Genomic DNA, 27,722 nt, shown 5'->3' with positions numbered 1-27,722 from the left:
CCATATAATTGGTCACAAAACAAGCCTCAACAGATACAAGAAGATTGAAATAATCCCATGCATCCTATCAGCTCATCAAGGACTAAGGCTGGTCTTCAATTACAAACAAACAAACAAGAAGACAGAAAGCCCACACACACATGGAAGCTGAACAATGCTCTACTCAATGATAACTTGGTTAAGGAAGACATAAAGAAATTAAAGACTTTTTAGAATTTAATGAAAATGAAGGCACAGCATACCCAAACTTATGGGACACAATGAAAGCAGTGCTAAGAGGAAAACTCATAGCTCTGAGTGCTTCCAAAAAGAAATTGAGAGAGCATACACTAGCAGCTTGACAGGACACCTGAAAGCTCAAGAAGAAGGAAGACCAAAGTGTGAATGCTTCAGACCTTCTTAGAAAGGGGAACAAAAATACTCACAGGGGGAAATATGGAGACAAAGTATAGAGCAGAAACTGACAGAAAGGTCATCCAGAGACTGCCCTGCCTGGGGATCCATCCCATATACATATAGCCACGAAACCCAGGCAATATTGTGAATGTCAAGAAGTGTATATTTATAGGAGCCTGATATATCTGTCTCCTGAGAGGCTTTGTCAGATCCTGACAAATACAAAGGCAGATGTTCAAAGCCAACCACTGAACTGAGAACAGAGTCCCCAATGTAGGAATTAGAGTTCCCAGGGACTAGACCACCAACCAATGAGTACACATGGAGAGACCCATCACTCCAGCCACATATGTAGCAGAGGATGGCATTGTCTAGCATCAATAGGAGGAAAAGCCCTTGGTCCTGTGAAGGCTCATTTCTTCAATGTAGGATAATACTAGGATGTTGAGGTTGAGTGGTTGGGTGGTAGTAGGAGCATCCTCATAGAAGCAGGGGAAGGAGGGGGATATGGGAGAGGGGGAAAAGGGGATAACATCTGAAATGTAAATACATAAAATATCCAAGAAAAATAAAATTAAAAAAAGAAAGAAAAAGGACTGAAGGAGCTGAATGGATTAGCAACCCCATAAGAAGAACAATATCAACCCACCAGACACCCCAGAGCTCCCAGGAACTAAGCCACCATCCCATGAGCCCACAGGGATGGACCTATGGCTCCAACCACAAATGTAGCAGAGGATGGCTTTGTTGGGCATCAATGGGAGGAGAGGCCTTAGTCCTATCAAGGTTTGATGCCCCAGTATAGGGCAATGTCAAGGTGAGGAGGTGGGAGGGAGTAGGTGGGTGGAGGAGCATCCTCACAGAGGCAGGGCAAGATAATGGTTTTCTGGAGGGGAAACTGTGAAAGGGATAACTTTTGAAATGTAAATAAAAAAATATCCAATAAAAAGGGAAAAATTTACAAAACAAATGGCAACACTAGATAAACATACTCTGATAGTTTAGAGCAAAAAATAAATGACTTAACTGGAGAATGATTGAGGAAGACATCTATCTTAGTTACGGTTACTATTGCTATGATAAAAACACCATGATCAGAAGTTGCCAAGGATAGTATTAATCTGGCTTATACTTCCACATCACTGTCATCATTGGAGGAAGTAGGAAGTCAGGACAGGAACTCAAAAGAGGACTGGAACCTGGTGATAGGAGCTGATGCAGAGCCATGGAAGGGTGCTGCTCACTGGTTTGCTCCTCGTGGCTTGATCAGCCTTCCTTCTTATAGAATTCAGAACTATATGCCCAGAGATGACACCATCCACAATGGGCTGGGCCCTCCCCCAATCAATCTCTGATTAAGAAAATGCCCTATTGGCTTGCCTATAGCCTAATCTTATGAAGGCATTTTCTCAATGGAGGTCCCCTCCTCTCAGATGACTTTAGCTTGTGTCAAGTTAACATAAAATGATCCAGAACACTCAATATCAACCTCTGGCTTCCCTATAGACACACACACACACACACACACACACACACACACACACACACACACACACACACACACACATTCAGCATGGCTTGGTACTAGAAACCTGACAGAAACCTGGCAGGGGCAACAAGGGAGTGAAGAAAGGACAGACACACAGGCAGAAGAGTGGATGCAGATGGCATGTACACAGTCTGATAAAGCCATACACAACACAGAACCCCAGGATGGGTCCTATGTACATAACAGCAGCAGAGCTTCACTAGTCTCTACAGGAGGTCTCTGAAGGTGAGCCTCTCAGGCTATAAACATCTGGTTGGAGGAGGCTGCAGTTGCTAGATGTTGCACACACTAATTAATCCTTCATAAACACCCATCCATGCACACACCGTCAACATTTGTACTTGGACTAAAGGAAAGCTTTGTCAGTTCTGAACCCGATCTTAATGGGAAGGCTTTGCCATTTCCATAGATCTTGACATGGCTATGCCTATGTCAACAATACACATTCACTCCAGATTTCATCTGCCCTTTACACAGAGCTTCCTTGGCTCCCCACGACACACAGAGCAAAACTGGCTAAAAACAAGCCCATGAAAAATTGTCGGCCTAATGATACTGTTTCATGAGCCCAAACAAAATTTTCTGGTCTTGTGGGGAAAAAAATCTAATTAGTGACTCCCAAATGTCAAAGTACAATTAAATTAAATAGATTTGTCTAAACCAGAGCAACTACTTTGGTCATAAGGACCCGTCCCAAGGAAGATGGAATTAGTAGATAGATGGTGACATTGGGATGGGGCCTATAACCATGTTAAATCTTATTCTAAGATATAATAAACACTGAGAGTTCAAATGCTGGTTTTGACAAAAAGAACGTTATCCTTACTGAAACAAAGGAGATAGAAGGAAAAAAATGTTTAAATTGTGCCTCTGTGTGTAGAAAGCGCTATATTTAAGTCAACCACTTTAAAACGAAAGAGCTGGCAGCGATTCAACACTGCTCCTTCCTTTCCTGAGGTATCCTAACCATGTGTTTCCCTCGGGGAGAAATCACACCTAAGCGCCTTCTCTTTTAAGCTGTTAAGAAACACTGTGTTTAAACTTCAAGATGGGAGTCAGTGGTCTCACTGTGTGTGTGGTAGCTGTGGGTGGGATTTGAGTGTGAATTCCCCATCAAAATATACAGCAATCAGAACTTCTGTCACTAGTTTGCATGATGGACACCACAGTTCAACAGCCTCACCATCACACACACACACATGGTGTGCTGGCCGTCCTGAAGCATCACTATAGTTAATAAAACCAGTGCTTTTTTCCCTCTATATGACATTTGTTGTGTAAATATGAATTCCAAATGCAGGAATGAAGCATAAAATTTCTAAGTCACATTTCTCTAAGGCCAAATAACGCAGCTCCCAGTTCTGTTGCTGGAGTCCTGGAAATGTCTTTGAAAGCACAGTAGTCGGGATCAAATTGCTGCCTTTTGGTTCTATCTGCTTATCAGAAGATAGAATCCGTACAGGTGAGACTTAAGAATCCAAGTGGGAAGGAAGAACCAGGCAGAGGCAAACTACAGTCCATGTCTACCACCTTGGGAATGAAGGCTATTACAAATAGAACAGAGTCACGGTGTGTCTACCTGTGCAGCCTTTAGAAATACCATGAATTAGGGCTAAAGATGGAGGGCTCATTGGTCAAGAACCCTTGCTGCTCTTCCAAGCCTGATTCCCTCAAACCCACATGACATCACACAAACACCTCTCTAGCTCCAGGAAATGCCACAGCTCTTCTGTGGGAACATGCACACCTGAAACACACACACACACACACACACACACACACACACACACACACACACACACACACACACACACATGCACACCATACATACATACATACATACTACATATGACAGACAGAGAGTAAAAGAAATAGCATGAATGAGTCCTGAAGTGATCATGTCTTGATCATATCTCGATCTGACATGTCACAGATTTAGGGAAAGTTTCCTTAATATGTGTCCTTTACTTGTCCTTTACAACTCTGCAACACCTCCCTCCCACCCTCCACCTCCGAGATTTCTCCCCAGCCTCACCTCTCTGGCAGAGTCTATAGCTGATTTCTTAAGTTCCTTTTCCATGTGTCTGATCCCCCAAACTGATGGAATGCCACACTGAAGCACTGTGCACCATTCACACAAAAATAAAAGACTCCAAGGAAGAACTTAAATGCCCTTCAATTCTAACATTTATAAATTCTAATTCAGCCCAACACACACACTGTATGAAAATTAATGGCATTACTTTTCTAGTCCCTCAAGCTGACAGAGTATAAACAAACTTCTCTTCCCATTCCTACAAGGAAAGATCAAACTAAAATGGGTCTCATTAATTCTTCCTTCAAACTCACTTTGGTTTTCTTCTATCTGTTCCTTTTTGCCACTCTCACTTCCTTCCCATGGGTTTGGGAGTTATCTTCTCATATCAGGCTACCTCGGTGCCACCTAAACTAACCCCCATATATTTTTTCCTTCTCTTATTCCAAAATGCATTTGTATTTTTAAAATTGAAAATGTAATTACATAAATTTCCCTACCCTTTGCTCCCTCCAACCCCTTCCGTGTGGGGTGTGTGTGTGTGTGTGTGTGTGTGTGTGTGTGTGTGTGTGTGTGTGTGTGTTTCTATTTCTAATACATAAATGCAACCTTATCAGTCTATATGCCTCTTATGTGTATATTATTTCAGGACTGGTGACTGGTATCAAATAATCAATCGCGGGAGGCGCTTTCTTAGGGAAGGTGAGTTGTCCCACTCTGAGCATCCCTTGTTTCCTATAGTTCTCTGTCTGGCTTTATATGGCTCTTCATTGACTCCAAACTACAGTCGAAAACCCTTCTCCATGTGTCATTTGGCTCTCCTGCCAGACTGTGACAATACTCTGAAGGAATGGGATCTCCCACATGGGAAAGTACAGTTAGACACCACTTTAGAAGTCAGTTTGGCAGTTTCTGAAAAATATATTCTCCCACCTTTGCTCCCGGTTCCATTTTTAATTTTTCCTTCAAGAAGTGAAAGGAATATGCAAAGGTTCACCCATGAACATTCATAGAAACTGTGTTGGAAACAGCTAAGAACTACGAGCAGTCAGGATGCTTAACATGTAAATGGAAAAAATGGCAGGAAATCTATGCAGTGGAGTGCTAGGTAACAACACAAAGAATGAACTATCCATGCATTTGTAACATAGATGAGCCAAACAGTAAGCCTGAGAGAAAAAAGTTCAGGAAAATATATGTAATTAACGGAAACTAGTACTATATAAGTCAGATAGAGAGATTGTCTAGCATTCACGTACCCAGATCCAGTTCCCCTCCTCCCTAACATTTCAAAATACATTGAAATGAGTAATAATAGCTGGTGACATGGCTTATTTGGCAAAATTCTCATTATGCAAGCATGAAGACCTGCGTTCAAATACCCAACACCTCTGTAAACAGTGGAGCATGGTGACCATATTCGTGACTCAAGATCCCTTGCATCCCTGCAGTTCACTGACAAGTCAGCCTAGCCTTATTGGCCAGCTATTCTCTGACCTACATACACATATAGACGTTTGTGTGCACACACATGCATACACAAAAGAAATACATAATGTATAATGGCACAAAGAATAGGAGTGGATCCCTGGGGACATATGTAAAAGTTGCATGAAGAATCATGAGTCCAAGAGACTCTTGGCACAGACAGGCCTGTGCAATGTCCTATTAGCATTGTTGATCTGACAGTTATATACACATGTCAAAGCTTGCCAATCTGTGAATGTAAAATGTTCATCCTGTGTTATGTGTCAATAGTATTTTAATGAGTTTAAAGAAAAAGAGATGGGGAGAGACAGACAGACAGACACAGACACAGACACAGAAACAGACAGAGACAGACAGAGACAGAGAGACAGAGAGACAGAGAGACAGAGAGACAGAGAGACAGAGAGACAGAAACACAATAGGATGTTTTAGATCTAAGGATTGACTTGATGCCCCAGATACTACAGTTTTCTGCTAGAGTAGACATAACCTGAGTTCAGATATGATGTTCCGGTAATGAAATGTACATAAGTACTCTGCGGATTTCCAAATAATACAGTGTTGACTACCAAGTACTTATCTTCTAGATTATAGGGTTCCCAAAGCCAAGGATCATAGGTATAATAAATGGCTAAAATATAATCTCAACCAATACCTTTATGAAGCTCTTCACAATTCCACCATGCTTTCCATTCATCAATTGTGTTCCGGGAAAACAATATTTAGGTGCTATCTGTCTAGTAGTAATTTGTTTGAGTCAATGGAATCCTTTCATATTGATACAGGATCCTCTCTTCTGGGAAGTAGACTCAAGGTATTCTGAATATTTATTGTCCAGAGGACATGATGAAAATGTTCCCTTTACTAGAAATCCCTCTTTGGAGATGGTAACAGAAGAGGGAGAGTTGGCTCCTACTGAGTATTTTCCCCTTAGAACTCAGGCCAACACCACAGGCAATGCCTCTGCTGTCTACCCAACTCAGTGTCAGAAGCATTGAATTTTCTTCTACACAGCACCATGTAGATTTAATCAGAAGAGGTAGCCACCTTCCCTTAAGCAACACCAAAAAGGAAGAACATGTCACCAATTTAAATAAGTGGGTGTTTGGTGGTATTTAGGAAGCTATTACTCATAGCAGAGAATTATTTCCATAAACATTGCTTTGAGGAAAGATCCTACTAAAACCACTTTAACTGCAAACAGAAATGCTATTATACATCACACACACACACGCACACACACACTCACTCACATAATACACACACTCACACACACAAAAAAAATTTGTTATTTTATTTTACAATTAAACTCATCTAAATGATCCTTGCTAAACACAAGTTAAAACACCAGGAATGCTGATTTCTAAAGTATAATCAATTCTTAACAATTTGCAGAGGCTTTGTGTATTCTTGACCATTGATATTGGTAACACTACTCCAGGACTGCTGTGCTCTGTAATTCTAATCTCAGTTATGAAGCATGAAATATGAAGTGAGAGCTCTTCTAAGTCCCTTGCATAACTTATCTCATTTTATGTTTACCAGTCCCTGAAGCAAGAATAAAGATCCAACATAAACCACAAAACATCAGAGCTATGTACCCGGGAGTGATGACTTCAACCTTGCATGTACTCTTAATGGCAGCAATGCATTCGGATAGGATGTAGACCTCACTCTAAAATTTTAGAGTCAGTTTTCAATAATTGCTTCATTTTCTCCCTCAGGAATCTAATGAAGGAAAAGAGGTTTTAGTGTTTCATTAAAATAACAATTTTAAGAAGGGGAAAGAGGAACAAATCAACACCAAGGTTGTTTGATAAAAGCCTCAATGAAATACATACACACATATATGTATCCAAAATTATACACCACATGCGCACACACACGCGCACACATACACACACACACACACACACACATACACAGAGAGAGAGAGAGAGACAGAGAGACAGAGAGACAGAGAGACAGAGAGAGACAAAGAGAGATCTTAAATAAAGTTATACCTAACCCAAACCAGACAGGAGAAACTTTCTTTTGAATTGTTGGCCAAAATAGACCATTGTCTCTCAAAACAATATAGAGTACTGATATAGTCTTTGGTTGCATCTCAAAGGTTGAGGGTAACTGACAATTTCTGAAGATGTTGCTCATTTAGGACACAGAGATTCCAACTATATCCAATGGGAAAACCCTTTCCTGTAATCTAGATTTAATGGGTACCAGTAAATACTATGCATGCTGCCAGGGGAGGGAAGCAATTAACAAGTAGCATGTAGACTGATAAGATTTCATTTATGTATTAGAAATAGAAACACACACACACACACACACACACACACCACATGGAAGGGGTTGGAGGGAGCAAAGGGTAGGGAAATTTTTGTAATTACATTTTCAATTTTAAAAATAGAAATGTATTTTGGAATAAGAGAAGGAAAAAATACTATATAAGTTCTACCCAGCAGCAACACCTAGGAACCAGGACAATAACCAGCATGAAAATATTCTACTTGGACTTAACATCCACTCAACAGGAGGGAAATTATGCCTAGTACTAGAATCCTAGGCAGCTTCTCAGGGCTAGTGAGGGCATAGATCTTACAAGAGAATTTTGCATCACCATTTTGCTTAGAACAGCATAATTCCTTACTGCATCTTAAATCTTATCCTTACACTCACAGATAAATATAGCTACCTCCCTTCACAAAGAAGCTTTTCTTTGCAGCAAATGGAAACCATCACAGAAAACCACAACTGGACACAAGACAGATATCAACAGATAGTGGGGAGCGTAATCCCAACTGATATATCTACATCATGAATCCAGCATCTATGGGTCAGAAAACATTGTAAAAGAGGAGGTAGAAAGATTGTAAGAGCCAGGAAGTCTACTGTGAAACAAGCTTCCTAGAAATGGCTGCAAAAACAAGACTGGAACTGTGGTAGTACCAATAGACATGCTAACCCAGAAGGGGACATTTTTTACTGTGTCCTCCCCCCTAGATTAAGATCTACAGGCAACTAATGATTACTGGGTGAGGGAGAATTAGCCTCCCTGGATATGTATGAGTTCACTAATTGGTTGTCCAATAGAAAGGGGTAGTCTCTACAACCATATACACACAATCAGCAAAAGGGAAATCAGCAGGATGTATTTATATATATTTTGTGTATACAAATGTGTATGTGCAAGAGGGGGAGAGGAGAGGGGAGGGGAGGGGAGGGGGGAGAGAGAGAGAGAATAATAGTCAAAGGCAAATAGACTATCAATTTGAGCATCCAAGGCTGGGGAGGGTCAAGAAGGAGGTATGCGATGTGACTCTATTTCAACTAAAATACACAAAAATAAATTTTCAAAAAAACCCTAACTTTCCTCTTTAAAGTGCATACAACTTGGCTGAAAAGAAGGCTCCATAGTTTAGAGTGCTTGCCACCCTTCCAGGGGACCCCAGTTGGGTTTCTAGTACATGTGGGACAGGGGATTACAACTGTATAAAACTCTAGCTCCAAGGAATCTGATGCTGCTCTCTTTGGGCCTCTTACAGGGTAAATGAAAATAAACTTTAAAAGTCAAAGTACCTAATTCAATTTTGGACTTGCCTGCATATGTGCAGAAATATTAATAGAGTTTTTTCTATTAGGAAATCTAATAAGAATCAAAGAAATAAATAAAGAGGCTATATACAGCCTTTGAAGGCAGTAGAATAGCCCACAAGGTACAGTGAGCTTTGGACTACTAGATATTTATATTTCAAATACTTTCAGAAATCATATTAGCTTTTGAAAACTCTATTTTATCCACCCAAATCTCACCTACCCCTCGACGACACCAGCCTTCCCAGGGTCTCGGGAGGTGGCCAACTGGAACATTCTCTGGACAATTGGCAGCTGGCATCAATCAGCTCATAAAATCCAACTTGTCAGCTAAAACCAGTAATATTTCTTAAGCAAGACAATCTGCTAAACAGCTTATGTCTTAAATCTATGAAAAACATTTGCGAAAACACATTTTGTGCTTGCTCTTCCTAAGCTCTGAGGCTGCAGATGTTTCAAAAACCACCACTCTGGAAGTTGTCCCAGCCATCGCTTATCCACAGAACCCGAGGACATAGTCTAGGCTCAACAGTTAGCAGCAGACCATACTCTGATAGGTGAAGTGGGAGCAGATTTCCTTCATGTGCTGGGTGGGGAATGGTGTCTTGCTTCATCTGTGCATTTACGCAGCACTTTCAATCAATGGCACAGCCAATCAATTCATCCTAAGTCAAAAATCATGGCAGTGCATTCCAGCCAACATCTACTATTAATGGACCTAGCACGTAAAAAATTACATAGAATTGTATAGATTTCCAAGAAACTGCAAAGCTTAGAAAATTAAAAGATCTTGGGCAAAGTGCATCTTAAGGTTCAGTGAATGCAGTAAGATGAGGAGGCTGACTGAACAAGCTCCAAATCTCCTCATTGCTTTTGTTTGCACAGACGTCCAAGTCCAAGCTATTATGTAATATTAGCTCTTGAAGTTACCCAGGACCATAGAGAGCTGGTTCTCAAAGTGTCATCCACAAACAGTGGTTAGATGAACACCCTGGAAGACTTCTTGATATGCAACAAAGTGTAGGAAGGTTTCAGAAAAGATTGCCTACTCACAACCCCTCTGTTTAATTATCACTGCTTCATAACACTTCAGGCCACTGATATCAAAGTAGAAAAATACTCTATAACCCAACATCAATCCCTTGTACTACTTCTCCCTATCAAAGCAAGAACATCCTCAGATCTTCCTCTGACCCTTGCGCAGACTCCACGGACAGCTAACACACTATTTTCAGTGTAAGAGCCTTGTGAGCATTGCCTTGTGAACTTGAATCTGCTAGGTTTTGTATGATCATGTGTAGAAGATATCAGAGATAAAGTTCTGACTCCTGTGACTCATCTCTGTTTCCCAATGAACTTTGTGCATCCCTCGCCTGATGCATTCTGAACATACTCAGTTTATCCTCAAAGCTTCACCTTATCTTTCTACTTCCCTTATTTCTGTAAGTGAAAATACCAGTGGTCTATGCATCCAAGGGACACTACATCTGCCTCGCCGTCACATCTAACAAATCAACTCCTGAAGGTTTTACTTTTCAAATCACTTTCAGATTTATTCTCTGTTCTGGCTGGCATTTCCCTAGTTCAAAGCCTTATCATCTTTCTTCTAACATACTGCAGTAGCTTTTCAGCTACGATCCTCAGCCAATGGGCTTGCAAGCAGCACATTTCCCTGTCCTGAACCTTTCAGTGAATCCTAATGCAGTGAGTGTGACAGCCTCAAATTACTTAAACATCTTAGATTGCAGCTTGAGGTTCCAGAAATAACTGAAAGCCAAATGCCTTTTAGAATCCAGCCTTGCAAATGATATAACAGCCCATCCACCACTCTTGACTTCACAAAGTCAAAAACCCAACCACATTCAAGGGACAGTGTTTGGAGGGAATACGTGCCAGGGAGTTTGCCGTCATATCTTAAAGCCACCATATCCACCTCTCTTTCATGTTGTACTCAAGAAAAACAGCTACAGATTCCCCAGATGTGCCTTGCTTAGGCTGTTTTCCAAATGGAGTATATTCCTTCTCATTCTGGGCAGCCCTGTCTGGTTTCTCTAGGATTATCAATGCACTAATTCAGTGTGGTACTTCTGCTAGCCTTGCCTACTGGACATGAATCCTAGTGCCTCTCACAGACACAGGTGGCACAGAATTTCACCAAGATAGGTTATCGGTAGACTCGGGGAAGAACCAGATGGGTCTCATTCTTTACAAGCTCCCACTTGATAATCATACTGCTGGTCCAACCCACTTGCAGAATCAAGAGCCCTCTCTGAAAGATCCCTCAATTGACTAGACTGAGTGGAGTGTTCAATCCATAGAGAAGAGTGTGACAGGGACAGACTATAAAGAATATATCTGGGAGTAAAGATATGGGAGACAACAGAGGTAAGATTAATAGAAAACACACACACACACACACACACACAACACACACACACACACACACACACACACACACACACACACACACACACATATATATATATTCCTTGTATGAGTCAAGGACAAGCTGGGCTCATTCTAGGATACTCTATGTGTGGGATATCATCTTTTCAGCTGTTCCAAGTTTTGAATGACTCTATTTTAAAAAGCAGCCACCTGGTCTTGATTACCTCATTGTCTGTCTAGCGACCAAGAAAAAAGAATTCTTCATCTTGTTTATGCTGGTAACATCTAGCATCTGCCAGCTCACCAAAAGGTACAAACTGACAAATGACACCTGAAAGCAAAACCAGATCCTATCAGAAACACCAAACATGTGAGCTTATCACCCACACTGGGTAGAATGCCTCCCCACCCACATGCTTAATGTTATCGAAATGGGGAACATCAAGACTACAGTGCAGCAGCTGATTAAGTCACCCGTCTCTTTGTCACAAGCCTTACCCAGGATAATTGTCAAAGGGATGTTCTTATGTGTCCAGGGTCCAGCACAAGCACAATTTCTCCTGTCTCTGACACTTAGCCTGTATTCAGATCTAGCATCAGAACCTACATTTGCCAGCTTTGAGCCTGAACCCCTGTAGCTCACAAGGCTTCTCTTTTGCTGCCCTGTAGACCCTTCCTTGCACTATTATCAATCAGCTCTGCCTTTGGCTTCAGGACAACCTCTCAGAACCCCACAGCCTCTTTAACTCTTTCTTAGCTATTTGGTAGTCTGTATGTCTGTTTATTATTATGTGAAATATGACATGTGATCTGAGAGTGAATACCAGTTATTAAATTTGGAATAAGAGAACTGTGATTGGCAGCAGCCAGCAATGAGGGAAATCAAGAATCCTTGGCAAACTGCAGCCAATTAAATCGGTGCAGATTGTGAATTTATTGTTACAGAGTAATCTCTGAGTCTGTGGAAAGACACAGATATCTCCACCTATATTGCTGACATAACGTGTTCACAAATCCTGGCAAAGAGGGAAATGTAGGGTGTGTGCCCACAAGAAGAAAAGCAAAGGAACTGAGCCCAATGCTAGCCAGTTTTTTAGATAGAGGGTCACAAGTACACTCCAGAACTGGTGACAGGGCATGGCCAAAACTTTTGTGTACTCAGAGAAGGAGCCATGGAGGCACACAGTTGAGGTTGATCGCCCTGGTATACTTGTTCAGGCCTTTTCAAGCCTTTGGTATTTTTAGCTTGAGTTTTTCCATATTGTTGCTTGTCTGGTTATAAACTATTCCTTCCATAACCTCCTGAGCACACAGCTATTCTTACTTACTAAAGGATGGCTTAAAGGCCTGCAAGATGGCTTAGCAAGTATTTTAGTTTCAAGCCTTGCTGTAATAAAACACCCTGACCAAAAGCAACCTAGAAGATAAAGATTTCACTAAACTGACAATTCTAGGCCACAATCTACCATGAAGGGACTCAAGACAGGAATTTCAATTCCACACTTTCTATTTCACACAACCTTAACTGAGTGGTCTGGAAAGTTAGCTCAGAGATTAAGAACACTCTTAAGCATTGTTCTCATGCAGAGGATCCAGTCCACACATGATGGCTAACAACCAACTGTAGTACCAGTCACAGGGGGATCCATTGTCCTCTTCTAGCTTCCAAGGGTACTGCAAGCATGTGGTACAAAGACACACAAGAGGCAAAACAACCAGACATATAAAGTATTTAAAAAAAATAATGTTATCTAAAGCATACTAACAAACAACATTACCTCCAACCAAAGCACTCATTTCACAGCCAAAAAAATAATGGCAGAAACAAAGGAGGAGTATGCTAGTTATCTGGCAGGTTTAGGCTCAGCTAGCTTACATATATAGCTCAGGACCACCTGCCTAGGGAATGGCACACACTGCAGTGGGCTGGACCCTTTCACATCAATGAACAATCAAGATAATCCCTTACAGACACGTGTACAGGCAAATTGACCAAAGTAATTTCTCAAATGAGACTCTCTTCCCCAAAAATCTGAGGTTGTATCTAATTAACAGTTAAATTAGCTAATTAAGACAGCTGGTAGTATTTGCTATACAAGCCTGAAAATCTCAGTTTGATCCCAAGAACCAACAAAAGTGTATAAGAAGAGAATGAGCTCCATAAATCTGTCTTCTAACCTCTATGCATGTATTTTGGCATGTGTTCCTAAACCTCCCATTAAAAAGAATCATACATTTTTTTTTCTTTTTCTTTCCTCCATCTTTATTAACTTGGGTATGTCTTATTTACATTTCAATTGTTATTCCCTTTCCCGCAAAAAAAAAAAAAAAAAGAATCAAACATGTTATAGAGTTTATGAACTTTAGGGAAAAAAAGACTCAATCTAATTATAATTAAAAGATGAATTGATTGCTTCCTAGCAAGATGACAATCTTTGATCAATAAATACCTTAATTATAATTGGATTGAGTCTATGGTCTTTTCCGTAGGGTCACACAGACGTGAAGAAAAACGAATATATTTACACATATTTTCTCTGATTCATATATTATTTCTACCACTACCTAATCTATGGTCCTAAGGAGATTACTTGATTTTGCTTTCCTATCACTATATCCATAAAATAGTATGAAAATAACAACATAGGATTGCTTATGCTTAAAAAAGAATCCACCTGGAAGGTCCCATTCTGGAAGTTTAAGTCAGGATTATTATTAATATAAGGGACATGGTTTAGAATTAGAATCAAACTACCAGGCTGAAAATACCCAACTCCTTGACTTCTTAGTTGTGTGATCTTTGACATAATATTAGGGAATTAGGGGGAGTCTCATCTGGCATGCCATGTTACTAAAAATTAAGTCTCTTCTCAGGGTTCTTAGTCACATTAATAAAAGTATTTAAGAATAGACTCAGAATGGAGCTTGAGAGCAATTTTATTAAAGTTGTTAAGTTTATTAACACTTAAAAGATAAAGAATGCTCTCTAGACTCTATACCTCCTGGAGGAGGAAGTTGGAGAAGAAAGAAAGTCACTCTGTTCACAAACAGTATGTGGTAGAAGGGTTTGGGCAGAGGTTGGGGTAATTTCATAGAAAATAGAAAGTTCAAAGCACTGAGGAAGTGTGTCCAGGCTTTGACAAAAGAATGTAGAAGAGATAAAAGAAAGAGGAGAAAGGCACATTTTCCTGAGTAATTCAAAAAATGGGACAAAGGTGAGCAGACCATGTGCATCCCCAGGTGACTTCATTAAAGGTAGGATTTCTGTGATAGAAACTACATAGTCTTGTTAAAGGAATAATTATTCCTATCATCTCTTTAACTTAGATTAAGAAAAATCAAACTTCCTAGGGAGTGATCACTACCAGATGATTGGCAGGTTTAGCTGGATTAATTTATATTTGAGACATCTTGGAATATAAGCTCCAGGCAAGGCCAAAGTTGTATTCCATTCTCTTTTCTTAAATTCTTTAATCTTTATTTTACAGTCCAGTCATTATGCCCCCCCCAGGTTCATCCTCCGACTGTTCCTCATCCATACCTCCTCCCTTGTCTCTAAGAGGATGTCCCCAACCCACCCCCACCCCCATCCCACCAGACCTCCTCACTCCCCGGGGTCTCAAGTGTCTCAAGGGTTAGGTGCATCTTCTCCCACTGGGACCTGACCAGGCAGTCCTCTACTGTGCGTGGGGGGGGGCTCATATCAGCTGGTGTATGCTGTCTGTTTGGTGGTTCAGTGTCTGAGCAATTTCAGGAGCCCAGGTTAGTTGAGACTGCTGGTCCTCCTATAGGGTTGCCCTCCTCCTCAGCTTCTTCCAGATTTCCCCTAATTCACCCACAAGGGTCCCCAACTTCTGTCCATTGGTTCAGTCTAAGTATCTGCATCTGACTCTTTCAGCTGCTTGTTTGGCCTCTCTTGGGGCAGCCATGCTAGACTGCTGTCTGTAAGTACATCATAGCATCAGTAGTAGTGTCAGACCTTGGAGCCTCCCCTTGAGCTGGATACCTATTTTGGACCTGTCACTGGACCTTCTTTCCCTCAGGCTCTTCTCCATTTTTGTTCCTGCATTTCTTTTAGACAGGAACAAATCAGGGTCAGAGTTTTTGACTGTGAGATGGCAACCCCTCCTGTCTTTCTACTGGAGGTAGACCCTACAAGTTCCCTCTCTCCACTGTAGGGCATTTCATCTAATGTGCCTCCCTTTGAGTCCTGAGAGTCTCTTACCTCTCAGGTCTCTGGTACATTCTACAGGGTAACCCCAACTCCTATCTCCCGAGGTTGCCCAATTTCATTTTTTCTGTTGTCCCTCAGAAGGAATTAGCTTTCCCTTAATGAGTCTCAACATAGCCCCTGATCAAGGTACTGAATACCTCCAAGCCTTGGTTATTTCAACTGCAAACTATTAAGAGAATTGAGATTGTCTCCCCTTGATATGTAATTGAATGCAAGTTGCTATCATTATTATCATCTTAAAAGGATACACACACACACACACACACACACACACACACACGGCACAAGATTGCCCATGCTCCCGGCTAGCCTCAAACTCTATGTAGCTGGGATAACCTTGAACTCCTGAGTTAACTGTATACATGTCCTAGGTGCTGGGATTCCAAGTGTCTATTACACATCCCGTTTCAATGATGCTAAGGTTGAGCCTGGAGCTTCCTGCATGCTAGGCAAGCACGCTCCCAAAACAGAGGCTGGGAAATGCTTTCCTAGGACTTTCTCAGTTGACACTCCTGCTCTTCTCCCTTCCCTCATACAAACGATGAGACAGGCCTCCCCCTTCCCTTCTATGGGAAATTTCTGTTTTAGTTTCACTTAAAGCATTAATTCCATTGCTAAGGAATAAAGAATTATGCCATAAAGGGCATAATTATGTCTTTTCCTTGCAGACTATAAGAGAATAGCACAGAATCCAGTGTCTGATTATGTATTGTGCATGCCACAGTATAAACATCAAAGCAACAGAAAGAAGCTAATTAAAGGAAGCCATCTTGCTTCTTTCTTGCACTTTCTACCTCCCAAGAATCTGAGCTTGGAGTTAGTTAGAAACAGATATGCTACAAGCAGCCTGGCAGAATTAACATGGTACTACAGTAATTTCAGAAAAATTTATGGCTATTACAGGCCCAGTTGCTACGTAAGTGGTGAGAAGAATACAAGATAAGATTCATCCCACCTTTCCAGAGAACGCCAAGAGCATGAGCCACAGAAAAACTGCACACCAAAGAAGGGGTCTTGATTGTGTTGTTTTGTAATAGGCGTCTAGACTACAATCCAGAAGAACTGTTACTACTTTCCACTTGTGCTCCCTAAAGAAATCCATTTCTGATGGTTTAAAAATGTTTTCCTTTGCCTTGTGTTTATGTTGTTGGACATTGAAACCTATTATAATTCATCATTCTTTTGTGTTCTATTGGATCTGGGGATGTCACAAACCTTAAATTCTAAAGGAAAATTTTGCAGTTTCTTCGCATAGAATTTGGCACCTCTCTTCCTAAGAACTCGTGCTAGCTCGAGCTTCAGATGCCCCTCAAAGACGTTGTACACCTTGCCGCGCTGCACACTGCAGATATTTCTGTCTTCATAAAAATCTGCCCCGCCACTTTTATGTTCTTTTGTGTTTGAAAAGAGTGCTGTTTGTGTAAGTAATGAGTCCCATGAGCCACGAAGATGGGAGCACGACAAGTCGTGTGAAGGAACCAACTGCGTTTGGCAAAAGAAAATAATAATAGCCAACGAGATCAGTATTGTGTTTGTAAACGGTGGTATGGATTTGTCTAGGTCGTGTAGGAGCTTGGTGCACAGTTGCTGCAATACCAGATGGGTCTGTGGGTAGCAGTAGGTGGTGGTAGTTGGCCAGGGCTTCTGGAATCCTCCAAATCTGGCCCTCACCAGCTACCTCTTAGTAACAAGTTCGCCTAGGATTAGCAGCGCCAAGAATCATTATTAAGAGAGACACTTTAGCCCTCAAATCCCACTGTAGAGTCCCAGTGAGATGATCCATCTGCATTGCAGAAGCCAATCTCCCAGAGAGCGTCTGAAAGTGCAGAGCCCAAACCCTAGGACAAATTTCAACCGGCTCATCCCACAGAAGAAAGGCTTTTCCTTCAGGAAGGGAAAAGAGCCCATAGGAAGAAAGGTAAGCAAATGCGTTTTGGATCCCTAAAGGAAGCTTTTCTCTAATGTCCCTCCCAGACCTTCCACTGGAGTAAGGAAAGGAGAGAAGTTTCAAGTTAACTACTTCCTAGACCCACCTAGGAAGACAATGCTTTTCCTACATAGGCAGCCATTTTGAGCAAGCTGAAGCAGCGTGCTCTCTTCTGGTATAAAATATTGTGCAACATTCAGTGTATTGGCAGGTGCAGCAACAGGTTGAAATGGTTTAAGGGTGGGGTCAGAAAGCTCTCTGAGCATTCTGGAAGGTCTGAGGGGCTGACAATACTGTCATTTGCCTGCCAATTTGGATGCTTTTACTTCATAGCTCAGACAAAAAAACTAACACCAACTAATGGAAAAATCATAAAATTTAATCTGAATATACAGAATACGTAAATGCAATGAAGAAAAATATTATTAAGTAAAAAGAAATAAGAGAAAAGTGACTCTTTAAGAATTGTAAAAGTCTTTGTTTTCACGTGGTAACTAGATAAGTTCTCTTTTAGTTTTGTTTTTTACTTGTTTGTTTTTTATCTATCTATTTAAATATTTAGATAGAATTTTTCTCTATAGTCCAGGCTATTCTTAAACTTCCTTTTGCTTCCTTTGCCCAAACACTGTGATTACAAATGTGTACCAAAATGCCCAGACTCTACCTTTTTAAATATATATTTTAGACCTTAGTAGATAAAGCCATGATCAGTTACTGATTTCTTCTTAGTTAATATTTTTCATATTGCTGTGATAAAAGACTCTGACCAAAACAACCTAGTGGAGAAGAGGTTTACTTGGCTTACATTACCCAATGCACATTACATCATATAGCACTACCGTTCATCCTGGTGGAGCTAGAAAGACAGCAAGAGCTAGTAGTCCAGGACGCCAGACTAGAAAACGGTGTCACCACTTTTGAAGTCCATTGCTACCTCAATGAATCTAATTAAAATAATGTCTATAGACTTGATGAGAGGCTTGTCTTCTGGGTGATTCTAGAACTTGTCCAGTTGACAATCAGAGTTGGCCATCACAACCAACTGACAGGTAACAGAACTTTATGTTGATTACTAAAAAAAAAAAAAAAGAAGAAGTAGAAGAGGCATGAATGATGCGGTGCCCTTCCCCTCCCCCATCTTCCCACGAACACCAGCTAATCAAGCACACACCATAACTGAGCCACCTATGGACTGGTTGCTTTTCACGAAGTCCTCTCTCACTAAGAGAGCTCTTTGGAATCATATGTGAATCCCCTGAGAATGACAAACAGAATCATAGTAATTATATGGAAATGGAATACATGACATATAAAAATCAAAATATGGACATATAAACATATTTTCTAGACCCTCACTAGTAGCTCTACTTTAGAGAAAAATAAATGTTTCAAAGAATATAATAAGTATCTTACAAATATTTTCACTACAGTGTGTCCACATAGCCCAAGATCTTTCAAAGGCTTTTATTATTGAACAATCAGTAGAATACTTTTGCTTATGTATAATATCTCTCTCTCTCTCTCTCTCTCTCTCTCTCTCTCTCTCTCTCTCTCTCTCACACACACACACACACACACACACACACACACATTCGCAAGGTCTTTCTAATTACCATGTCAATCATTTTAACTGTGTCACTGCAGATTGGCCTAAGCTAGCATCCTGCTGGCTTCCTGGGTGCTATGGTCTCACCATCACATCCAGTTTATTTTTATTTTCCCTACTTGAAGTAGGCAATGGTAAGTCACTGTCCACCATGCTCTGTGATCAATATCTTGTGTTCAGTTTTGAGGAACGCCATCATCAACACCATTAAAATCCTCAGGAAAACCAAAGCTGGTGTTTTGTGCTGCTACCAGAATTTGTTACTCAGAAAAAGAGTTCCAATGATGGAAACCTATAATTTCCATTTTAATGTGATTTTTAGGCTCTAAGAACTAGTCCCACAAGTAAGTCTCCCACTATACATATCATTAAAAACTACAGCAGTGTTTCCTCGATTCTCTCTGTAAGACACACTTCTTACATGTTATCTCTCAACCCATATAATCTATTCCATTCCACTTTGCAGATGAAAACCTTTAAAATGGTCTAGACTTCATCCCAAGTGACTTCAGATGTATGAGTTCAACCACTGTTTCCTGCATTCAGGATAAGGATATCCAAAGGACAAAAAAGCCACCCATCATGTGTCTTCCAGTCTCTCCATGTCACTTGCTAATGAAACAAAATATTCTAAACTCTCTTTTCTGTTGCCTGGGTCTTTAATTGAGGGAGTGAAGGAAGGAAGGGGTGTAACCTTCACAAATTTCCAGGTTTCCGTCCATCCTGCTTTGTAGCTTAAGTGGCCAGGTAGCCCATCCTTCTTGTGGGTGTGACCCCCTGAGCAACAGGAGAATGGCATTCTGGGAAAGGCATTTCCTAGCCTGGCACATCAGCAGTTGAGACTTCCTTTGAGCCAGTTGTACGAGCCAGCTGTGCAAGCTGGCTTTCTTCCTGCCTCCTGGTAGCTACGGGAGGGAGGTGAGGAAACCCGTTTGCTGAGGAAAACCAAGCAACATTGTATTAATTAAATTCACATCAGTGTTGTAAATATGCCTAGAGGCCAGGGTGATGAGTGCATTTTATAAATCAAATAAATGACTAATAACTTCTAGAGGTTGCTAAATGTAAAAATGTTTGAAGAATAGACGTTGGCTGCATGAGGGTTATTCTTGCAAATTAAAACACACTCTGAAAGCATTAACCTGATTGATAATCTAAATCAAACTCTGTTTCTGGGTGGATTTCCTTCTTTATGAAATTTTTATTGCAAAGGGAGGTAACCACATGAAAGTCATTCTCCATGAACTATTTTTTTTAATTTCTGAAATTAATAGATAAAAAAGAAGTGGGGAGAGACATAAAGCCTGCCATACTTCTGATGGCTTCCACATCGCAGACACTTGGCTTTTGCTCTTGTCTTTAGGACCCACCCTAAAAATTTCTGGAAATCAGGTGGAAAGAATGAAAAATAGAGGAGGAGGATCAGAAAGAAAGGGAAAGAAAAGAAAAGAAAAGGAAAGAAAAGGAAAGGAAAGATGGAAAGGGCCATTTCAGACAATAGTTTGAAATCCTACCCATGTGTAGGAATTACTGAAATGAAATGCAATGTCCAGGCCCACCTCACTGTGACCCTTAAGTGAAAGTGAATTATTTATGCTTATGGTTGAAACTACAGCAAAGTATAAATTAAATTTGGGGAAAGTGGAACGGAGATTTTCTTGCAAAGTTTTCAACATGTTACTGTCATTTCCAATTTGGAGGTTATTCGAGCTGGTTTCAGCATCCGTTACCAGGACATGAGCACTCACCAGGCCAAGGTGTCCTTCAAGGTCTTGTGGGCTCAACCAGAACTTAGCTGGTTTTTAAATCAACAAAACACCTACTATGAAAGACAGAAGCTACAGAAGTAAGAAGAACTTGCCTAAATTCTCCTTGAGTCCAAAAAGGATCCAAAACTGAGGCATGCATTTTTCCCTCTACTGATATCCAAAAGTAAGTCACAGTGAAGAAAAAGTAAGACCAGGAAAGGAAAGGAGGAAGAAAAAGAAAAAAAGGGAGGAAGAGAGGAAGGGAGGAGGAGAGGGAGGGAGGAAGAAAGGGAGGAGGAAGGCAGGCAGGCAGACAAGCTCTAAATGCAAACAAAAGTTAGCAGTCTCCTAGTCCCCTCCTGTACTGGCTGGTGTTTTCTGTCAACTTGACACAAGCTGGAGTTATCACAGAAAAAGGAGCCTCAGTTGTGGAAATGCCTCCATGAGACTCCAATGTAAGGCATTGTATCAACTAATTATCAAGTGGGGAGGACCCCGTCCATTGTGAGTAATGCCATTCCTAGGCTGGTGGTCTTGGGTTCTATAAAAAAGCAAGCAGAGGAAACCAGGGGAAGCAAGTCAGTATGTAACATTCCCTCCATGGCCTCTGCATCAGCTCCTACTTCATGACCTGCTTGAGTTCCAGTCTTGACTTCCTTTGGTGAAGAACAGCAATATAGAAGTGTAAGCTGAATGAACCCTTTCCTCCCCAACTTGCTTCTTGGCTGTGATGTTTGTGCAGGAATAGAAACCCTGATTAAGACACATCCCATCTTAGCATCAGGTACAGATACCCACTCTAGCTCTGAGTCCTGGTCAGTTTGCTCAGTAGTGTGCTGAAAACTGCTCTGACCTTACTTACATCAGAAAGATTTGATCTAAGTATTTGTAAGTTTCATTGGATGTGTGTGTGTGTGAGTGTGTGTGTGTGTGTGTGTGTGTGTGTGTGATGTAGATTGTGTACAGAGATAGAGGCAGAGAGAGAGAGACATGATAGATCCAGATATAAATAGGTATAAATAGAGACAGAAATAGAGGTAGATGATATAGATAATAAATACAGATACAGATTTTCCAAACTTAACAATTTTGTATATTTTCTAGAACTCCTTAAGAATCACTTGGTTCTTAAAAATATATGACTAAATTATCTGTGTATCTAATTTTTGTCAGTCACAATGTGATAAGACAATAGAAGAGGTTGAAGGGTAGAGATATAGCTCAGTGGGTAAGAAAGCATGCTACTCTGTGAGAAGAAATGATTTCAGTTCCAAGCACCCATTTTGGAGTATTCACAGCAGTTGTAACTCCATTCTCGGAGGCTCCTATACCTCTGATCTCCCCAGGCACCTGCAGTCTCATGCACATACTCACACAAAGATGCACACATAGGTAGAACTTAAAAATTATAAGTATAAATCCTTTTTTTCCCATCTTTATTAACTTAAGTATTTCTTATTTACATTTCAATTGTTATTCCCCTTCCCGGTTTCCCGGCCAACATCCCCCTAACCCCTCCCCCTCCCCTTCTCTATGGGTGTTCCCCTCCTCATCCTCTCCCCATTCCTGCCCTCCCCCCAACAATCATGTTCACTGGGGGTTCTGTCTTGGCAGGACCAAGGGCTTCCCCTTCCACTGGGGCCCTTACTAGGCCATTCATTGCTACCTATGAGGTTGGAGCCCAGGGTCAGTCCATGTATAGTCTTTGGGTAGTGGCTTAGTCCCTGGAAGCTCTGGTTGCTTGGCATTGTTGTTCATATGGGGTCTCAATCCCCTTCAAGCTCTTCCAGTTCTTTCTCTGATTCCTTCAACGGGGGTCCCGTTCTCAGTTCAGTGGTTTGCTGTTGGCATTCGCCTATGTATTTGCTCAGGAGAGATCTGCATCCAGTTCCTGTCAGCCTGCACTTCTTTGCTTCATCCATCTTATCTAATTGGGTGGCTGTATATGTATGGGTCACATGTGGGGCAGGCTCTGAATGGGTGTTCCTTCTGCCTCTGTTCTAAACTTTGCCTCCCTAGTCCCTGCCAAGAGTTTTTTTTTTTTTTGTTCCCCTTTTAAAGAAGGAGTGAAGCATTCACATTTTGGTCATCCTTCTTGAGTTTCATTGTTCTGTGCATCTAGGGTAATTCAAGCATTTGGGCTAATAGCCACTTATCAATGAGTGCATACCATGTGTGTTTTTCTGTGATTGGGTTACCTCACTCAGGATGATATTATAAGTATAAATCTTTAAGCAAGGTTTTGGTCACCAGCTTAATTTCATGTTAGTAAAGCAAAAAAAAAAAAATGTGTTACTCAGTATTTGGAAAAATACAGTCTTTGAATTGAGGAATGTCAACCACTCGGAAGTCATTCCATGCTGACTGGCCTTGAATTAAGTTCAAGGGGCCTTGAGAATAAGTCTTCCTCTTCCTCTGCACAGGACATGATCAGCTGACACTAACTAAACACAGACTCCTAACATCCACTACTCCTGTGCTGACTGTGGGTGTTTAAGATCTGAAGTAGAAATTTCTGGTTTCTTTGGAGGCTCAGTTGTGTCATGTGATATTTCTCTAGAAACTATCTTATGAGATGACTTTTTGCTAAAGCAGACACATGGGAGGATGTTTTGCTGAGAAAAGACACGTGGTGTTCTTCTGGAAGCTACTTGAGGAAAAGGCATGTGATGTTTTGCTAGAGCATGTGCTTGAGAGAAGACATCATGTTTGGAAAGGTTATAAATATAACCCAATGGGCAGCGGATGACACCGTGTGGTATTGGTCCCCCTTGCCTTCTGTGCTGATCTTTGTTTGTTGTGACTTCTTAGAAATAAATACACAAAAGAACTTCTGATAATCTTCTGGTGGCTTCTGTGGACTTGGGCCGATTGGCAGAGCCTCCCAGTTTCTTCTGGATCAAACCGCTGTTGCTGAATGGTGCTTGCAAGTGGATCAAGATGCCGCTGCTGATTTATGTGAACCAAACTGCTACTATTCTGACAATGAATAATTGGATTCACCCAAAAATACTATTTCTAAACAGATCCACACCCTCCTTTTCCCTATTAGCCTTTCCTTTCCATTACCTCTGGTGGGCGGTGGGCTAGAAGAGAAGGGAGGATGAAGCATTTAAGTACACTTATTAAAGTAGATTTTGAAAAATATAAGCCTTCGAGGGTCTATTTTATTTCATTCTGTGGGCATGTCAGGAAACTGCTTTCTGCATTTCTATTCATATATCTCCTTACAGTGACAAGAACTGACAGTAGAGGTAGGGCCTCCATGTGTTCTGCTAAATTTCAACAAGAATATCCCAGGAAGATAGATACACTTTCATGAGCAAAAGTATTTTACGATTTATGGTAATGACCATAAAATTCAATGAAAATTATTTGGAACAAATGTACATTCCTACAAGTCAGATATATAGGACCTGCACATGCGCATATGTGTGTGTGTGTGTGTGTGTGTGTGTGTGTGTGTGTGTGTGAGAGAGAGAGAGAGAGAGAGAGAGAGAGAGAGAGAGAGAGAGAGAGATCTGGACTAAGGTTGGAAGATTAAGTTTGAGGGCTTCCTAGGTTATACAGCACAACATTCAGAAGAAAAGGTTTTAGTTAAAAAGAGAATAGAAGTTTAAAAAAACTTATTAAAAGTAGAATCATTTTTGTGATTAATAGATATTTTTCTCTTAAGGAAATGATTTAGGAATTGGTTGTCTAGGAGCGTGTCTGTACATAAAGAAGGAAGCACCTACTAAGAGTGATTGAGCCTTAGTGACTCTTTTGTTTAAGATGAGCTAGCGATTGATTGCTTTAAAATTTATTATAACTCTTTATATTCTTTGACAATTTCCTACAATGAAAGATGATCATAGCCACTACAATTTTCACACACACACACACACACACACACACACACACACACACACACACACACACACAGTAAAATGGTATCTTCTAAACATGACATGGCCATTGTACTAATGCACTCACAGAATCTATGGCTACCTGCAGAGGATGTGCACAAGACCAAGCCAACCAACATTTGGACAGAGATAGGTGATGTCATGTGCAGACCCTACTCCTTCCAGAGAAGCCAATGACAGTTGATGGCTGCTAGGGGAGGAGAGTTACTCTTCCTTGAGGGTGTGGCCACTGGCAGGTTTTGCAGAGTCTGAGTGCAGAGCCTCACATTCATACAGTTCATGTGTGCAGCTCTAGTTGGATCAGTAAGTTTTGAGACCACTCCCAGACAAGCAGCCCGCAGAGAACTTATGTTAGTGTTTGTTTTTCAGTGGAATTGTAACAAGATTTCGTTGCACGTAACTGGACCATGGGTTCACAAAAATACCTCCCTGACAGAAAGTGGAGAAGCCAAAGGAACTTCCTCACTGCTCAGTCACAGATCAGTTCAGACATATCTGGGAAGTAATAACATAAATAAACCAAATGCCTGTGACTGATAATAGGCTCTGGTTTCTGTACGTCAGACTCAGTGGTTCTGCCAGTCCTCGACTACAATGAACTCTTTTCACTCCTCAGTTTTGTTTTGTTTTGTTAATCTTCTCTCTTTGGTACTGGGGCTGCCTCCTACAGCCTTTCAACCTAAGCCTTGGGTTTGATTTTCAAATCTAGCAATAAGCTAATAGCCCAGCCCAAACATATCTCAAGTAAGAAACCAACATTGGATTTCTTTGATGTCATGATGCACTGTGCACTTCTGGCAGAGAGGATGAAGTTATTGATATAAGGTATCCAGTCAAAGACATGTGTTTACAATTATAGCCTTCGAAATAGAGAGAGGCCTCATAACCATATCCAGGGGGACATGGAAATTACAGCATTAGCAAAGCATGGCCAGAAGCCAATGGTTTGTCCTGGTTTACCTAATGAGCAGTGCGTTTCCACTCCAAATGTGGGTTCTATTTATAATAACACGAAGCTATTTTTCAGATGAACAGAAACCTAGGCATACCTGGCACGGCAACGTAACTAGACTTGAGGATATTGAATTGAAAGAGTATAATAAGGTCTGGCACAAAGAAAAAGCTGCCTGGCAGAGAGCATGCTGGGAAAAGGGGCTTGCCTGTACCTCAAGCAAAATGATGCTGTGCTGTGGGCAGAGAAGAAACACAGCAGGATTTGGGACATAATGTCTCTCTACTACACTTGTTACCAAATAGCAGCTTCAGCAACAAGAAGCCAGCTCCTCCAGTGACCTGGGAAGCTGATAATTTCTAAGTTTCATGGACAGAGTGTAAATGCTGTGATGTCAAGACCAGTGATAGAGCAAAGGGTGGGCTCTACCTCTGATTCTCTACTTACAGCATTTGTAAGAAACTTACGTGCTGCCACATGTCCTGGCTCTTGCTCAAAATCCATTGCCTGTACTGTATTAGGAGGGAGGGAGGGGAAGAGAGAGAGAGGGGGGGGCCAGAGACAGAAAGACAGAGACAGATAGACAGGGAAAGACAGAGAGAGACAGAGAGATAGAGACAGAAATACAGAGATGCAGAGACAGAGACAGAAACAGAATGGAGAGACACAAATACAGACACAGAGACAGAGGAAGAGACAGACAAACAGTCAGGTGAGAGACAAACAACTCAGAGATTACCAGCCCAGTGCCTGACCTGTGGGCATCACTGGGTCTCACCAGTTCTCACTGGCACTCCATAGCAAGTTGTGAGGGAAGAGAAAGAATATGGGGAGCTTTAGGAAGACAGTGTGACCAGTCAACTCAACTTCACTGAAACTGGAACTTCATATCTAGGACTGTCCATTGATGCAGAAACAAGACAAGCCAATGGTAGAAGAAGGAGCCACACAGCTCAGGGAGAAAGGGTGGGAAGAGTGGGCAATGTTCTCTTAATGGGAATTCCATGACGAAAGGAGCCTACCTAGCTCAAGACGGGTTTATGGCTTTTCAAATCCATCAAAAATTGTTAATTTTATGGAAAACCTTTCCCTTCTCTCACTTGTGAGACAACAGGACAACACTCCACATGTTCAGTCATATCCTAAACACAATGAATGCCCCTCATTACCTTTGTCAGTACATCTATTCATAAACACCACCTTCATTCTCTGCTGAAATTTTGTTGAGCATGGGTGCTCAAACAGGCACAGATAAAGCTAAAATCTTTAAAAGCAGCCTTGGAAGTGAGAAGCTATTTAACAAGTTAGTAATGTTCAAATGTTAAGAACCTGAAATGGATACATTCAATTCCAGTGAAATAAACTGTGTGTGATACTAATAATTAACTAACAACTATCACTTGAGTATTGAGTATTGAGACGTTCAGAAAGTGTACTTGGTAACAGTCAACAGTGGGCATAAGAAAAACTCCCTCATCCTCAGCTTTATAAGGCAAAAGATAGTGTTACCACAGTGAGCAGAGAAACCATGAAGGACAAATTTTCTCATGAGCATAACTCAGGAGTCAAAAATCATTCACACAAGGATTAAAAAAGATGTATCAGGCACAAAGACCACTTCAAGCTTGACCATCCAGACTATGAAGTGGTAACACATCTTTGTCACAAATATTTCATTCCTCTAATTTCTTCAAAGATTAAAGAATCATGGCATTTTAGCATCTTGAAGCTGACTCTGTAAATATCGTCTAATTTTCTCTCTCATGTTACAGTGTCACATTGTACAAATTATAACTGACAGCAAGCTGGGAGCAGGAGTTCTGTATTCCCACATACACTAAAATGCAAGCTTTAATTCCTGTAACATTTGAATTTACTTTGACCCTTTCCCCATAAC

The sequence above is a fragment of the Rattus rattus genome, chromosome 3 (genome assembly GCF_011064425.1).
Source record: "Rattus rattus isolate New Zealand chromosome 3, Rrattus_CSIRO_v1, whole genome shotgun sequence".
NCBI classification, from domain to species: domain Eukaryota; kingdom Metazoa; phylum Chordata; class Mammalia; order Rodentia; family Muridae; genus Rattus; species Rattus rattus.
The sequence above is the reverse complement of the archived record's forward strand: the minus strand, read 5'-3'. Positions refer to the sequence as shown.